Source organism: Oculina patagonica, unplaced genomic scaffold (genome assembly GCF_052425735.1).
Source record: "Oculina patagonica isolate OP01 unplaced genomic scaffold, crgOcupat unplaced1221, whole genome shotgun sequence".
Classification (NCBI taxonomy): Eukaryota; Metazoa; Cnidaria; class Anthozoa; order Scleractinia; family Oculinidae; genus Oculina; species Oculina patagonica.
Genome location: NW_027557218.1, coordinates 1 through 6,187, shown reverse-complemented (window position 1 = coordinate 6,187; position 6,187 = coordinate 1). Strand labels below are relative to the sequence as shown.

Sequence of the window (6,187 nt, the reverse complement as noted above, 5' to 3'; positions counted from 1 at the left end):
CGGTATGTCGAACAAATCCTGCTTTTGGTCAGAAATTGTTAAAGCCCACGGCGTTTGCCACACGAATTGCTATACAAGTGATGACGCAAAATCACGGTTGGCGTGTTTTTGTCCCTCGGCGTTTCTTAGTTCGTTGCGTTCTAACCTGCCATCAGGCGCCACGAGAAAAAGAACGCTTGATCGCTGGTTAGTCGCGTTCATCCCTAAAGGATACTTTGGTGGGCTCCAACATTTGCCTTCTGCCCTGAACACCCTGAGTAAGACCAAAATCCGCAGTCCTAAACGAGTCGGCGAGCAGCCCTGCCCCTTTTACATGGGAGCTCTCCCGGGGGTGTATACAAATTGGGTGCTATCGCGCAATAAGTGTAGAATTGCGAACTGTTTTCAGCTAGTACTTCTGGACAATTTGTCGAGCTTTTTGTTTATGGCTCAAATGGGTACCACATTTTAACAGTTAACAACTACTTACATTGCTAATGACAGCAATCTTTGCTACAGCTGCTAAAATACTGAACCAGATTCCAATGTCCTGAGCACGGTGTGCTACAGGCCGTCGAAGATCACACACCATCTTCGTCCGAGTCAATTCGAATCTCAAAGATGTTGTTGGCGAGTGCGAAGAACGGAGCCAAAGGAAATGCAGCCACGAAGATTGTGATGAAACCGAACTGGATCACTGTGGACAAAGGGAAAGTTTGACAATGAGATTTCTTGCTTCAAACTACGATAATTGATGTTTAAAATAGTTTTGTATTCCAATAAATGAAAGTTGATATGGAGTTGATGTGGTATAATAATTAAATTAATGATATATTTTATGTTAAGCCAGTTAGAGATAATCAGTCGGACCTCCTGGGCCATATAGCAATGCTTAAATGTGACAAACGTACCGCATAGCTAGTAATCAGTGAGAATGCGTGGAAAAAAATGACTATTCTTTCCTAGTACATTGTAAGGCAAATGTATGCATTTTTCAAGGCATTTCAATTCCATGATTATTTAACCAAAGTTTTAGAAAAATGTGACGGGAAAAAGGTTTTTATTAAGCAGAAAAAAGTTATATTTTTAACAATGTTGGAAAAAAGGGTAAAATTAATTCCTCAACGGTCCATGAAAACCCAGGTAAGTAATCAGGGTGCTGCTTTGGATGCCAGACCACTTTTTCCCGTCAACTAACTATATTACCTGCGAACGCAGACGCACATTTCAGACTGGGTGAAACTCGAGCCGAAAAAGCCGTCTGCTCTCGTAGGCTACTAACTAGAAAGGTGTTTCCTTTTTAGCCTTAACGGTAAGCAACACATTATTTCAGTTCGTATATCAAGTAAGAAAAGGGTAAAAAATGAACTGGAACAACTGAACTGATTGTTAAATTCTCCTAACGTACTGCAACGCTAAGATGCACACGGACCAGTAAGGTGAATTTGGATATGATATTGGGTCGCCTTACCCATTTCCAGATACTCTCCAAACAAGCCTTCGTTTTCCAGTAATTCAAAATCCAACTCCCAGCGCGGCTTGACATCATTGCCTGTCACTCCCTGTTTTCTCTTCTTCATGTACTTTTTTAACTCACTAAGCAGAAAAACAACAAAACGAAAGTCAATTATGTAAAACAAACTAGGAACGCTAGCATTCGATGAGTTGTCCATTCGTGACGCAAATGGTCCGTTCTCGCAGATCACATTTGGACTAGTCGCAGGAACAAGACTACCAGTTTTTGTCAAGTATCCAATTCTTATTAGTATAGCCAATCAGAACAAAACACGAGCTGTCACGGGCTTTCCGAATGTTGTCACGTCATCATATCGCCTGTTGCATGCGTAGCAATCTTTTTGCCAAAACCGAAAGGTACGTTTTTACTTCTGGTCATATGTATTTTTTAATGGAGCAACGAGGAAGAGATTGATTCAACTTGTTTTAAGTTTTTCTTGACAAGAACTTACGGGACGAGGACTTCTTGTACATTGCCGATGACCTGTTTACCAATCATGATAACTGCTAACTGTTGAGCCAACTCCATAAGACATCCACCGGGACTGCACTGCAAACACAATGTCAACGTGTTAGAACTGATTTAGCAATGCCTTAGATCTTTACACTTATGATAAGCTGTCATACTTAACTCCTTGCAGGACTGTGCTTTTGTTATCTGACGACTGAAATACGAAATGTGTTGCACAGACTATGACATATAGTTGAAAAACGACAGTAGAAAAAAATATTTGCAGGCGGCAATGCATACACAGACCCCAAATAATCAACATCACGTGATAATCACCTCTCCCTTAAACCACCAATAGTTTATTTTGGATCTAAAAGTCTCGTGATAATACATTGAAAAAAGAAACGTTGTGTATTTCTTACAGCAAGGCGCCCAAAAGTGTGACCACTTTAAATTTATTCACATTCTTCGGTGCAGATTTAATCCAATCAGAAGTCAACTAGAACCTGTCCTTGGCTTCTGATTGGATGGTGGTAGCACGAAAGAATGTGTAACGGAATTAATTAAAGGTGGTCACACTTTTGGGCGCCTTGCTGTAAGAGGTTTGAAACGAAGTTAATCTTACTTTTATTTTTAAAGTTTTTAAATTTCATTTTTAAGGATTGTTTCCATGATAAGAACTTACTTGCTCTGCTCTGAGACCGAAGATCTTCGTGTAATTTCCTGGGTACCCAACAAGTCTATGTAAAGAAAGATAGAAGCACAACAGATAAGCGAAAATTGTATATTTGGCATCGACAAATTCAGATTGCCGTTGATAACGATACTTTTCACCGAGTGTTGGAAAAGCTTTGCTCAGCGATAGAAGAAGAAGATCTGTACTTTGTCCATTGGAAAGATTCTACAACATTTATTAATTTTAGTAACTGGAGTAATGGTAACAGTTGGTGGTCAACTTACTTTCCCCTTGAAGAAAGCGATGTTGAAGATTGAGGAAAAGAAATTCATGAACTGGAACACGAACACTTTGAATGTTAAGTTGTCTTCACATTCTGTTTGCGTTCGATGCATTTCTGCCAATAAAAAAAAACAATCAGAATAACATTACTAGTGGAGTTAAGAACTAAAGAAAAAAATAGAAAAATATAAGGAGCTTACCCCAGTGGTTGAGCAAGTATGCCAGTTTTTCATATACCTTGGTGAAAGAAAAGATTTTAGTTTATTTTTAATTGAAAGGTGCGATAATGTTCGTTGGCAAATGAAATTTCCGTTCAAGTCCAAAATACTAGACATAGATGTATAGACGTGTTTTTATTTGATAAGTATATTAAACAAATATGACAGCCAGGGGCTGATACGGACCTTCTGACCAAATAACTTTAACTAAAGATACTATTAATTAAAGGATCAAATTATTATGAGCATTATATAAAAGATTAAGGTATATAGATATATTAAGTCAAATTAAAGCTAAGATGATTACACAGTGTCACAGATCCTCGGGGGTCGAAAGGCAACTCCCAATAGTGGACTTTTCGGTGAGGCTCCGCCCGAAAGGTGTGCCTTTTCGAGACTTTAGGTATATAACAGGGTAGGGATTTCATGCGTTGGCGTATAGAAAAGGGTATTTTGAAGGAATTAGTGATCGAGAAATGAAGAAAAGATATGCCTTATCCTGTCTTACCTTACTACGAATCATAATGATTATAAGCATTCATCGTTGAGCCTATGACAGACACTATAGTGGCAGCCTACTGTTGAAAGTCTGGGTTTTTGTACAGAGGATGAATTACCAGCAGCTTGTAAACAATCACTCCTACCATGAACAGCACAACAAGAGATACCTACGGGAACACAATCATCAGACAGTTAGCCCCTGTTTATCTGTTTTCACACTTGACCAAAATGACATCTAATTCGTCTGAGATTCCATTCTAATGACATAGTACTACAGAGTTGTCTGTGATTGATTGGTTTTCGGCTTTCATTTAATTTTTTCGCGCGCAAGAATCAGACTCTTGACGGATATCCGCTGACAAATCGATGTGGGCGCGTGACGTCACATACGCTTCTTGATTTAAACATTTACTGTAATTTGTAACGGCTTATCTTGACTTGATTCAAGGGAGAATTTAAATACTCAATAAATACTTCCCATTCTTTCCCTCATGATGAGGTATTGAGACGGTTAATTTCTCGCTCACCGCATCAAAGTTCAAACCACATCAAATCACATAAGAACATAAACAGACTATGAAAAAATACAGTGTTAACCATTACTAGATGTTACTAGATAAAATCGTGAAAACAACCCGTAAGAATGTGAAAATGTCGAAAATGGCCTAAAATTTACAGGGCAGCAGTCAATCGCTTTCTACTTTGGTTCATTTCATCCAAAGATATCAGAATCTGCTGCTTCAAAATCTTTATTCAATATTAGCGATAAAAAAAGGGTTACCGTGCTTGTAAGAAAACAGAAAGTTACCCATGGTCACGAAGTCCTGCCTCGTGTTTGCATCGCACTATAAAACACCTCTTAGTAAATTTAAACACGGCCAAGCTTCCTAGGCGTCTTTGATATAAGGCCATTCTTACCATGCATATAACAATGGCAATTCCTGACACGATCCTGGGGAATCGCTTTTCCTCGGGAAAATGCGGCTCCAAAAGTCCCGTTACAGGATTTCTCTCCACAGCAGGAGCTAATGCTGCAAATGTTGGTCGGGGTCTTTCCTGAAAGGAAACAGAACAGCCCAAAAAGGTGAAATTCAGGTAAAGAAATGAAAAACAAACATAAAGAGGCTTTAGAACTGAGTTTCTACTGTTTCAGTTTTCTCTCAAATTAAAAAAAGCTTGCGTGAATTTACGCATGCATATCTGCATACTCCATAAATCAGTGTTGATAGCCTCTTATGTTATAATGGTAACTTCATTTTCGTTGAGAAAGCATAACTTATTTAGTTTTATATTACGTACTTCTTCCTCCTCAAAGCCTTAGCACATCCCATTGGTAAGCCAGAGTGATTTCTTTCCGTTTCCAGTACTCCAGAAAAAACACCTTACAAAATGAACAGATTCAAGCGTAAAAATTAATTTGCTTACGTTCAGCAAAACTAAGAACATAAACCATAAGACAAAAGAAGTTGCCCTCCTTTTCGCAAAGTGCTGCTGGAAGAGTTTAAATTTCGGTTATCATTAAGTATACAAAATAACTTATCTACCAGTTTTAAACTAAACTCACCCCAGAACGACACAAAAACAGCATAGGCAACTGTGGCTGGGTTGTCAAAGAGGTAAGACATCTTAAAAAAAAGATTAAAAGATTAGTGGCCAGCCAACGAAGAACATTTAGCACAGAACACTAGCGAGTTGATAAGCTTTCATCTAACTAGCTTGTGACTATGGTCATGTACCTCAATTTGGTCCGACAAAAAAGTGTTTATGCCTCAGCGACATCAAGTACACGGAAAAGACACCAAGAACACTGAACATTACTCCTTTAAACCAAACACAACAGGCTGCACAGAACAATGTATACAGACAAGACTCACCCTTGCTCGCCCGCAGCTTGTTTTTAGATCCCATGGTTTGCAGCCCAGCTCTTCCTCACACAGCGGGCACATGACAAACGTCCAGTTTGGGCTGTTACAGATCTCCAGTCTGAAAAATGAGATGAACAAATCTTTTCCAAAGAACTTAAATTCTTCCCACCACATTCAGAATTGAGTTCTTGCTAATTCGTCTTAAAAATGCATTGACATAAAAACTTACTTTTACTATTACTACCGAAAACAAAACCACGCAAAACCGACAAGCTGCTAAAAACTATAAAGCATGTTTCATTGAAGGTTTCTTCAGCAAGCATCCATCCTCTAGAAATCACTGCCAGTGGGACCTAAAAACTCTCTACTGATATCGCATTCCATTAGACAGAACTGGCCGGCCAGCTCGGTGGTTTTGAATGTGAAATAGGCCTTTTCCACGAGATTTTCCCACAAATCCACCACAACAGTGTATAATATTTATGCATTGACTGATTTGAGAGGACAAATCTGACCAACAACGGAATTCTGTTCTTGAATGTATCCGAGAATGTACCGGACCGGCCGGCTAGTTCTGACTAATGGAAAGCCCCCTAAGTATTCAAAGTCAATTACTAATTTCTCCTGATCGTATCAACACATTGACAAGCATACAGGTAATGGGAATAAAGAAATTTATCGGCAACTGTCGAGGATACAT

General features: G+C 39.0%; 1 pseudogene across 1 annotated transcript; it reads right to left on the bottom strand.

Annotated features, from left to right (window-relative positions):
* Window positions 1–6: 6 nt before the first annotated feature.
* Window positions 7–5,068, bottom strand: LOC144639719 (anoctamin-7-like; annotated as a pseudogene). Its single transcript, XR_013568201.1, has 10 exons — window positions 5,048–5,068; window positions 4,922–5,003; window positions 4,541–4,678; window positions 3,630–3,789; window positions 3,104–3,140; window positions 2,907–3,018; window positions 2,631–2,685; window positions 1,947–2,044; window positions 1,451–1,575; window positions 7–676 (listed from the first exon to the last, which is right to left on the bottom strand). The product of XR_013568201.1 is annotated as an anoctamin-7-like (transcript).
* Between the last annotated feature and the right edge of the window lie 1,119 nt (window positions 5,069–6,187).